General features: G+C 32.7%; 1 protein-coding gene and 3 long non-coding RNA genes across 8 annotated transcripts in view; 2 read left to right on the top strand and 2 right to left on the bottom strand.

Annotated features, from left to right (window-relative positions):
• The window catches only part of LOC126725013 (aminopeptidase M1-like), a 104,223-nt gene that overhangs the window by 31,838 nt on the left and 61,852 nt on the right, over positions 1 to 10,533 (bottom strand). The gene's annotated exons all lie outside the window — the stretch shown is intronic.
• On the top strand, positions 1,295 to 2,230 carry LOC126725016 (uncharacterized). Of its 2 annotated transcripts, none has more exons than XR_007655247.1 (3): positions 1,295 to 1,459; positions 1,932 to 2,028; positions 2,107 to 2,230. It is a non-coding gene; the product is annotated as an uncharacterized LOC126725016 (long non-coding RNA). The 2 variants fall into 2 exon arrangements; XR_007655248.1 differs by lacking the exon at positions 1,295 to 1,459 and adding an exon at positions 1,511 to 1,820.
• LOC126725017 (uncharacterized) lies at positions 2,309 to 4,324 on the top strand. Its single transcript, XR_007655249.1, has 4 exons — positions 2,309 to 2,391; positions 2,726 to 2,865; positions 2,970 to 3,330; positions 3,546 to 4,324. It is a non-coding gene; the product is annotated as an uncharacterized LOC126725017 (long non-coding RNA).
• LOC126725021 (uncharacterized) lies at positions 5,132 to 6,483 on the bottom strand. 2 transcript variants are annotated; one of them, XR_007655254.1, is made up of 4 exons: positions 6,290 to 6,483; positions 5,764 to 5,868; positions 5,553 to 5,668; positions 5,132 to 5,192 (listed from the first exon to the last, which is right to left on the bottom strand). It is a non-coding gene; the product is annotated as an uncharacterized LOC126725021 (long non-coding RNA). The 2 variants fall into 2 exon arrangements; XR_007655253.1 differs by lacking the exon at positions 5,132 to 5,192 and having other exon boundaries at positions 5,200 to 5,668.

Below are 10,533 nucleotides of genomic sequence, written 5' to 3'. Positions count from 1 at the left end.
GCCATTACATATTCACAAATCAGACAATTGCCAAATACACAAAAATCTCAGAATTAAAGCTCCAAATAAATTCTTATTGTGGGTTTATAACAATTCCCAATTTCCCATGTGGGTAGGCCCATACCTAAAGCTAAAAAAGCCCAAACCATTTCATCTAATAAACATGAGACCTATAGAGTTATGTGGGTAGGCCCATACCTTAAGCTAGAAAAGCCCAATCCATTTCATCTAATAACCACGAGGCCTATGGAGTTATGTGGGAAAATCATATACAATAAAAGACAATCCCAAGCCCGGCCTCAGTCATGGGAAAAAAAATCATTGATTGTATGATAGTTTCTCTTACTGAAGTAAAATAAGCCTCGGATGAGATCCAAAATTGGGCCCGTCGAAATAAGCTGATCAAGCCCAAAATTGATGAATCACCCATTCAAGTGGTGCGATAACTTTTTAAAATCTTCAAGCAGTACACTTATTCGGCAAAACACACAAACACAAATAGAGAATCTCTCACCCAATTGTTTCAACCACCATTCCTTCACTACAACAGTCAACAGCAAACTATTCAGAAGGCTTCATTTCCTCTCTACTGAATTTAATTTTCTAGGGTTCTTCTTTTATCTCTATTGAAAAACATATGAGTTCTAATTTTCTCCTTTTTTATTTTTAAAATTTTTTTTTTTCCATTTAGGAGATTTTTGTTAAGTTTTCACTTATCTTTTCCGATTGTCTTTGTCTTTTGTCGAATACTGAAGAGTATAAATTTGTTGATGGTTTTCCTTAAACTAAAATTATGGTTTCCCTAAAATTAATTACTGCATATTAAATTCTGTTTTGCTGCATTACTCAATAAGTATTAGTTTTGGCTATCTTTTTCTCTAATTTTCCATTTATTTTTTCATTTTATCATTTATCTTTTTCAGTTACGTAAATCAAACTGAAAGATTGGAATGGCCTGATTTTTTTCCTATTTATGTCATCTTTATTTTGATTCAATTAAAACTTTATTTTGAATTAAATTGACATGTATAATTATTATGTCCCAATTAATTTATTTCCCTTTTTTCCAGTGATCAAATAAATGGTCACAGAATGTTAACATTGTTTTTATTGTTGAACCTGCCATGTTAATATTGTACATAAAGAAATATTGAATAGTACATACAGACGTAATACATACTGTTCTTTAATTTGAAACTGTCAATAATATAAGTTTGATTGTCACTTATGTTGCAAATGATAGATTTTATTCCATAATTATATATAAATTTTACTGATGTTTAAATTGTGCAGATAATACAAATTCTAATGAATATGGAGTACACAACATTGAAACAGATATCAAGCGACAAAGATTAACTCAAAAGTAAAAGTTAGAGTTTTACGAATGTGGGATGCAATTAATATAGCAAACAACCATGATTTGATCAGCCTCAATATGATATTGGTTGACAAAGAGGTAAATTCATAATTGATTTCAAATTAGAATAAATTTTACTAATATTATTTTATTGACTGACGAATAATTCATTTGAAATGGTCATAGGAAACAATGATACATGCAAGCATTAGAAAGAATCTTCCTCAAACTTATTGTCCACAACTAATTGAAGGGAGCATATATACAATTACAAATTTTTTAGTTGAAGAAAATAAAGGAAACTATCGTCCAGTACATAACAAATTCAAAATACTCTTCAATTTAGCAACTTCAATCTCAAAATTCAGCGGATTTGATCATTCAATACCTCAATCCCAATTTGAATTTGCTGATTATGGAACAATAGCTTCCCGTTGTTATGACAATACTTACTTGACTGGTAATTTTAATTGTTTTACAAGCCAAGCATCTACTTTTACAGAACTAAAAAAGAATGCAATTCATAATTTAATACTGACTATTATATTTTTTTTAAATGTGTTCTTTCCAGATGTGATTGGCATATTAGACTACATTGGAGCCATTGAGGAGATCAAAACAAGAGGGCGTCCAACAAAGATAAGAAACATTCAACTATTGTTAGAAGAGTAAGATATATATACATTTTTTAAAACTCATATGTTATAATTTTCAAATAACTCAAACTTTCATATAAACAACTTCAGGAACAAATCAATTCAAACAACTTTGTGGGGAAATACTGCACAACAAATAGATGATTTCTACAAAACAAATAAAGGGCCATTTATTGTAATAGTTACTTCAACTATTGTGAAAACTTTTAGAGGTAACAATTGATTGAATCATTTATCAAATACATAATACTTATGTATCTATAATGCTTAAAAATTTTTACAATTTTTTGTTGGTGACTATCAATTATCATCAACTTTTGCAACAAAACTGTATGTTAATTTAGACATTCTAGAAGTTGCAGAAATTAGAAACAAGTAACTACTATTACACTTTTTCTTTTAGAAAGTGTACCTAGTTTGAGATACTTCTTAAATGATAGATAGCTTAAAATTGCATAAAACATATGCTATAGAAGTTAAAAAAGAGAGACCAGCAGGTATCTTTAAGAAAAATATGTTTATTTCAGTTTGTTTAGATTTATACATATAGAAAATGATGAGGCAAAAGAGTTTAGAATGCAATACTAGGTATCAGCAATTAAATATGTAGAAACTGTTCTGTTATTGTTTTAATGAGTTATACCTAATTTTTGGTTAGATACTCCTATATGTGAATTAATAATAAACTAATGTTAATGTTGATGCATAGATTGAACACCACAATAGACGTAAACGTTAAAGAAATACTGCCAAAGAGACTACCTAAAGTACAAGATGAAGAACTTGCGTCACAAAATAAAAAAAACAGTTGCTGAAATAAAGAGCTTGGAATGGAACTCAGAGACAAAGGTAACAACTATACTCTTATATTATGAATTTATCGTAATTAGTAACTGTTTATGTATTTTATAATAAGAAATAATTTTATAAACTTACTAAACTTTGTATTATAGGACTTGATGGTAACATGCAATGCCAAAATCATTAATATCAACAACAAATATGGATGGTATTATGTTGCATGTCTTATATGCAAAACACAAGTGAAATAAGTCAAAGGAGTTTTATGGTGTGAACGTTGTAAAAATGAACCAAAGTTTGCAGTCCCAAGGTAATGAAAAAAAAAAATTGATTTGTAGACATAAACACAAAATATATATAATATTCTACTAACAACTTTGTATCTAAAATAGCTATAGAATGCAAGTCCAAGTACAAGACGAGACCAGGTCAACCACATTCATATTGTTTGACAAAGGAGCTGAGAAAATTATATCGAAAACTACAAAAGAACTTGCAGAGATGCAAGAAGAGGTAATTTCATATATAAATGTCAGCCCTATATCTTTATTATTTGGAAATTGAAGTTTTAATACTTTCTTACTAATGTTATATATGCACACACACAAACACACATAAATTCACACACCATTTTCTGTTTTTTTAAATAAAATAAAAAATAATTGCACAAGACATGATGCATGTATATATACAAATTTTGCTAACTGTATGATACTTTATTCATACAGATCTTGAAATTAGATGAGAATATTTTACTGAAAGAGATTCAAAAAATCATTGGCAACGAATATTTGTTCCAACTGCATCTTGATGAATATAACTTGAAGTATGGAAAAGAAAATTACATGGTTTCGAAGATTTTGGAGATAGAAATTTCACATAAGCAAAATGACTCACGTAAAGTTGAGGAACGTCAGGTAATTGAAGCATACTTACTTCACCTTGGTTACTATATGATTCAAACATTAGTCTACACATAATTTACGATACATATTTAACTGATATGTAAGAATGCAAATTATTGCAGGACATAGTGGAGGAAATTGTAAGAAAACCAAAGAAGGACAAGTACATAGCCGGTCAAAAAATAGAAATAGGAGAAACATCTATTGAACGACCTGAATTAACTGCTCCTATAACTACTGAAGATGGAAGAACTGGTCATAAAAGAATGCCACTGCAAATGCTTCAAAAACGTCAAAAGGGTACTAAACAAAATGCATCAAAGAAAAAAAAAATCTGAACTCTAATGTATATACTACCTTACTGAATGTAATTATGTTTCTTTAGAACTACCTTACTGAATGTACATATGTTTCTTTAGAACTACCTTATTGAATGTACGTATGTTTCTTTAGAAGAGTAAACTGAATGTAAACAGAATCTACTGTTAAGTTACTATGACTGTATTAGTGCTTTTTAAGTATTTTCTTTTGGTTCAAACACAAGCTTCTGATATGTGAGTGTATATTTATGTTAAAGCTCCTGCTATATATTGATCATAGATTAAGACAACTGCTTCTATATTTTTCTATTATGTCTTATCAAAATAGATTTCTAATTTATTTGAACACATTGTGCTGAACTAGATTTTTAGCCTGAATGTACAAATAAATATGAATCAATATGTTGTTACAGAGTGCTTCTGTAGCTTGGAACATTTGCTTTCAAAATATATAGGATCATGGACAAAGTAAAAAAAAAAAAAAATTGCATGATGCCATGAAACTCTGTCCTTAGAATACTTAAAACTTTTGTGAAAAAACCATATTTTGTTGTGAGAGAAGTGCAACTCAAACTTCAAGATTGATTTAAGAACAAATCAGAAACATGTTAATTCAATGAAAACCTGAAAGAAGTTTCAACTTCAAAGATAGTAGCTTTAATTTTAGAATCTCATGGGAGTCTATTACCTCCACAAGTAGCATTTACTTCAATTGAAATAGAATGTTACAAAAAAAAATTTCTCTTTGATTTGGTTATGAGCTAAGTAGATTTGGTTATCTACTGAAGATGGAAGCACTGGTCATAAAAGAATACTGCTCCAAATGCTTCAATCATATAATTGTTTTTTTCTTTTTCTTTTTCTTTTTTCCTTTGATTTGTATATGAACTAAGAAATTTGAGTTAGTTTTGAGTGTTTTGGTTGGATTAATTAAACAAACAAATTGATAACTAACGTATCATACACACTTTACAATAATTTTTTTCTTTAAAAAATTATTTTATTACACAAATTTCTCTGCTACTTATGAGATTTCAAATGATCCCGCGCATTGCGCGGGTTAAATACTAGTTTGAATAATAGCAGATCCCTTTTTGTAGCTGATAGAATCAAATATTTCCTCTATTGAACGAGCGTGGTGTACCTCCACCTGCAAATATGCCAAATATCATGTGATGGCCAGTGTTCAATCTTTGGAGTTGGATTATGGGATCTTTCCCTGCACTGTCACCACCCTCCTACTATGCAGTGCTCCACACACTCTGATAACAGATGCACATGCATGTGAACACACACACACACACACTAAGTTGACTTTGTGTCAATACATTTACTTTGATGATGTTCATTGCGGTCCTTGAAATCCCGAAAAACATGCCATTTTAGGAAGTAGTTTGCCAATTAAAAAGATTGTTGATTTTATCACTTGAATCACTAACAAGATGAATAATATAACATGCATAAGTGATGTGCTATTTGCAACTTGTAACACAAGCATTCACTTCCTTACCTCAATAAGATGCGATTGTTCCAATGCATCCATACGCGCAGGCCATTATTTGTCTTTAGAAGAAATTGAGTCCATATTTTCCACTCAGGAAACATGATGTCAGTGGCCATACTTATCTGGAAATTTAAGATCAAATAGAGATTTAAAAAGAAATGAATGTATTGAAATATCCAGCAAGTGGAAGCAGTAATGTAAGATGACTCAATTTTACCCATGTTGCAACTCCTTCATTAAGCCATAAATGATTCCACCATTCCATTGTTACTAGATTGCCAAACCATTGATGGGCTACTTCATGTGATACAGCAAATGTGAGCTGACACAACCAGAATATGATTAAAACAATTATACAACTATTTAGGATAGAAGAATACTTATTTCAAAGTAATTATGATCTCCACTAAAATTGATCTGTTATTTGCTTCCAGATTTTTGTTATTAATAGCACTATATAATAAACCATTTAATGAATTGACTGCATCAAGTAATTATCAATAGTTGTCAGTTATTCTATAATAAGGCTTTTTGGGGAAATAAAAAAGAATACTACACTTCCCTATTACTTGTTTTGAATTATGAAAAGGGAATGTAGAAAAAGTAAAACAAGAAGTGTCTTGAAATTCCATTTCATGACAAGCAGGAGCTGCTAGGTCTCAAAGTAGATTGATTATTTTTTGGGAGCATCATAATGCAAAAGAGAAAAATGAAATGAAAATTCTGTTAGATATGTAACTTACAAACTGCTTCCTGTCTGCTGAAGAAAGCAAATCATAGTAAAGTAGCACATTTTCAGGGATGTTATCAAACCACAATTCTCCATAGCCGCATCAGAAAATTCAGGGACAGCAACCATATCAAGTTTTGGAAGTGGGTAAGGAGTTGAGAAGTACCTAGATGAAGTTGTTGGAGTTACTTCCAGCTATTAGCATGTTATTTTATATTACCATAAAGGTATTCTTGTAATCATGGCATAAACTCTATTAGAAATACTGAATGCAATAGTATTGTATTTCTCAGTGAAAAAATGTACACGGGTGCCTTTATATATATGAGGCATATAAGTGCAGTACAAGTAAGAGTGTAGTATAAGAATGTATGTTATACAAGTAATCTAGTTGGGCCTAAAGCCCACAACATTATACACGTTAACAGCCCTCCTCAAACTCAAGGTGGATGTGAGACCAACTTGAGGTTGTCAACCAAAGTACGAAGACGTCCCTTAGGATGTGACTTGGTGAAGATATCTGCAAGTTGATCTTTAGAGGAGACTGAGATCAGCTTGAGAGCACCATGGACAAGATGATAATGGATAAAATGGCAATCGATCTCGATGTGTTTAGTCCGTTCATGGAAGACATCATTGTGAGCAATATGAATGGCACTCTGGTTGTCACAATAAAGAGGAGTAGCAGAGGATGTAGACGCACCTAAGTCTTTGAGAAGCCATTGTAGCCAAAGGAGCTTAGATGTAGTATCAACAAGGGCACAATATTCTGCTTCAGTACTGGAACGGGCCACATGAGTTTGTTTCTTGCTTCGCTAAGAAATCAGAGAAGAACCAAGAAGAAAGCAATAACCAGTGGTGGACCTGCGATAAGTGGGATCTCCTGCCTAATCAGCATCAGAAAATGCACGGAGAATAAGAGGAGACTGAGCAGAATAGAAAAGATCATGGAATAGAGTGCCCTTTAGGTATCGAAAAATGCGTAGAATAGCAGCATAGTAAGTCGATCATGGAGCAGAAAGATATTGGCTCACCTATTGAACAGCATAGGAAATGTTTAAACGAGTGACAGTGAGATAAACTAGGCTGCCAACCAAACGTCTATAAAGAGAGGGATTAGACAATGGTTTCCCTCCTGAGAGAGTCAAATGCGCATTAAACTCAACTGGAGTGTCAACAGTCTTGCTATCAGTGAGTCTAGCTAGAGACAAGAGTTCAGAAGCATACTTGACTTGAGTAATATAAAGTTCATCTGTAAAATGAGTGATTTCAAGACCCAAAAAGTAGCTAAGATGTCCAAGATCTTTCATCTCAAACTGCTGACTGAGAAAATTCTTGAATTCTTGAATACCATTGAGGTCATCACCAATTATGATCATATCATCCACATACAAGAGAAGTAAATAAGTAAATAAATAAAAGAAACGCCATAAGTTGAAATAACTTTTTTGTGCTAGGACACTAAGTAACACTTATGTTTTATTGAAAAAAAAAAAAAAAAAAAAAAAAAAAAAAAAAAAAAAAAAACCCTGTTAGACATAGGTAAGCTATGGGCCTGGCATTATCTCTGACTACAGCCCATGTAACTAGAAAAAAACTTAGGTGTTTCGGGAGTAATACTCCCTCCTCTCACATGAAGAGTGGGAGGACTCATCTCTTATGTGAGAGAGGAGAGCATTGCTCCTGGAACATGCAAGAATTACCCCATGTAGCTGGACCAACTAACAAAAGAGAGGGGAAAAAAAAAATCTAGTCCACCGTCCAAATCCAAAACAAAACAAAACGAGGAAAAAAAAAAAAAATACATTCTTCTACAATCCAGGAAGAAATTGTCAATGTGGCTAATTATTAACCATAACCTATGAATTTTTTCTACGCGCAGCCTTTAATTATGTTTTTTTTTTTTTTTTTTTGGGTGTAAACCCGGCGCCTTTCTATTGCTTGAGAGGGAGGAGCACTATGACTGTCACAACATCTTTATAATAAAAGAGGTTATCAATTATAACTTGAAGTCATTATTAAAATTACACTTTTTTATACACTAATAGAAATCGAGGACAATCCATCCTACAATCTATCCCTTAAAACTTTGTCATTATTAAAATTACACTTTTTTATACACTAATAGAAATCAAGGACAATCCATCCTACAATCTATCCCTTAAAACTTTTTTGCGTTATAATCGATGCATTTTTGTATTTTATCATCAAGAAGCTTGCTGAAAATCACAAACCAATAAAATAAAAATAAAAAAACATTTTCCATGAAATCATAAATTAACATACTAGTCACATTGCCATGGATATGCATAGGAGACGTCAATGAGATACTTTCATTGAATGAAAAGCAAGGAGGGGAACCAAGAAGTGAGTGGAAAATGGCGAATTTTCAATGAAAAGCAAGGAGGGGAACCAAGAAGTGAGTGGCAAATGGCGAATTTTCGAGAAGTGCTTGATGATTGCAGATTATGGGACTTGGGTTTTAAAAGTGCTCGGTTCACATGGTGCAATCGAAGAGATGAACAGGATCGGGTATATGTTAGACTAGACCATGGGGTAGCTAACCAAGAATGGTGTGATCTTTTTCCTCACTTTGAAGTTCATCATTTACGCTTTGCAAATTCTGATCACATGGCCATTGTGGTGCGATTAAGAAGGCAATCGCAATTTCAAATTGGGATGAATAAAAAACGCTTTCATTTTGAGGAAGCATGGGTGAAAGATGAAGGCTGTGAGGATACAATTGCAAATGCTTAGTCTGTTTCCTTCAATGGAAGTCCTATGTTCCAGGTTAGTAACAAAATAAAAGAATGTAGGAAGCGATTGTTAGCCTGGAGTAAAAATTCACTATATTCCTTACGCAAAAAGATTGAGGAAAAGAGAAATAGGTTGCAAGTGCTAGAGCAAAGCAATAGGGATTCATCGTGGGCTGAATCTGAAGCTCTTAGGCATGAAATTAATATTTTAATTGAGAAAGAAGAAATTTATTGGAAACAAAGATCCCGTATCAGCTGGTTGCGTGAAGGTGATTGTAACAAAATTTTTTCATGTGAAGGCATCTGCAGGGAGGAAAAAAAACTCAATTTTCTCACTAAAGGAGATGGACGGTACGGTGATAGAGCAATAAAGCAATATAGAAAGGGTGATAATTCAACATTTCTCAACTCTATTCCAATCTTCAAATATGAATGCCATTGAAGAAGTGGTGGCCCTTATTCCTAGAGTAGTTACAGAGGAGATGAATGATTGGCTGGTGAGAGAATTTCATCTAGAAGAGGTTCGATTCGCCTTATTTCATATGCATCCTTCAAAAGCTCCAGGCCCTAATGGTATGACTGCTTTCTTTTTTCAAAAGTTTTGGCATTTTGTGTGTGCTGATGTAACTAATGTTGTGCTATTATGTCTAAACTCTGGAATTATTCTTCGAAATATAAATAATACCCATATAGCACTAATTCCCAAAACCAAAGACCCGGAATTAATCACACAATCTCGCCCCATTAGCCTATGTAATGTGCTATACAAAATCATATCTAAAATGTTAGATCGACTGAAGCTCATCCTCCCAAATTTAATTTCTGATACGTAGAGTGCTTTTGTCCCATGAAAAATAATTACAGACAACATTTTAGTTGCATATGAAACTTTGCATAGCATGAAAAAGAAAAGGTGGGGAGAGATGGGTCAGGTAGCTATTAAATTGAACATGAGCAAAGCTTATGACCAAGTTGAATAGGGTTATTTAAAAAGGGTGATGGAGAAAATGGGGTTTTATGCAAAATGGGTGCAATTGATAATGGCATGCATAACAACTGCTCATTTTTCTGTTATAGTTAATGGCAATCCTATAGGTTATATCTTACCTTCTAAAGGATTGAAACAAGGTGACCCTCTGTCACCTTATCTCTTTTTGTTTTGTGCTAAGGAGCTTATCGCTTTGCTTTGAAAGGCAGAATCAGATGGAATTATAAGAGGAGTGGCAGCTAGTAGAGGTGGTCTTTGTATTTCTCATCTCCTATTTGTTGACAACAGCTTATTATTTTGTCGTACGTGCATTAGTAAAGGAGTGCCAACAAGTCAGTTCTTTGCTTAATCTATATGAGGCTGCTTCAGGACAAAAGATTAATACTGATAAAACTTCTCTTTTCTTTAGCAACAATACTATAATAGAAACTCAAGAATTAATTAAACAGGCATTGGGTGCAAAAACAGTCCCAGAATATGAGAAGTATTTAGGGCTGCCTAGTATAGTGGGGC

This window comes from Quercus robur, chromosome 5 (genome assembly GCF_932294415.1).
Source record: "Quercus robur chromosome 5, dhQueRobu3.1, whole genome shotgun sequence".
NCBI lineage: Eukaryota > Viridiplantae > Streptophyta > Magnoliopsida > Fagales > Fagaceae > Quercus > Quercus robur.
This window is presented reverse-complemented; position numbering and strand designations above follow the sequence as displayed.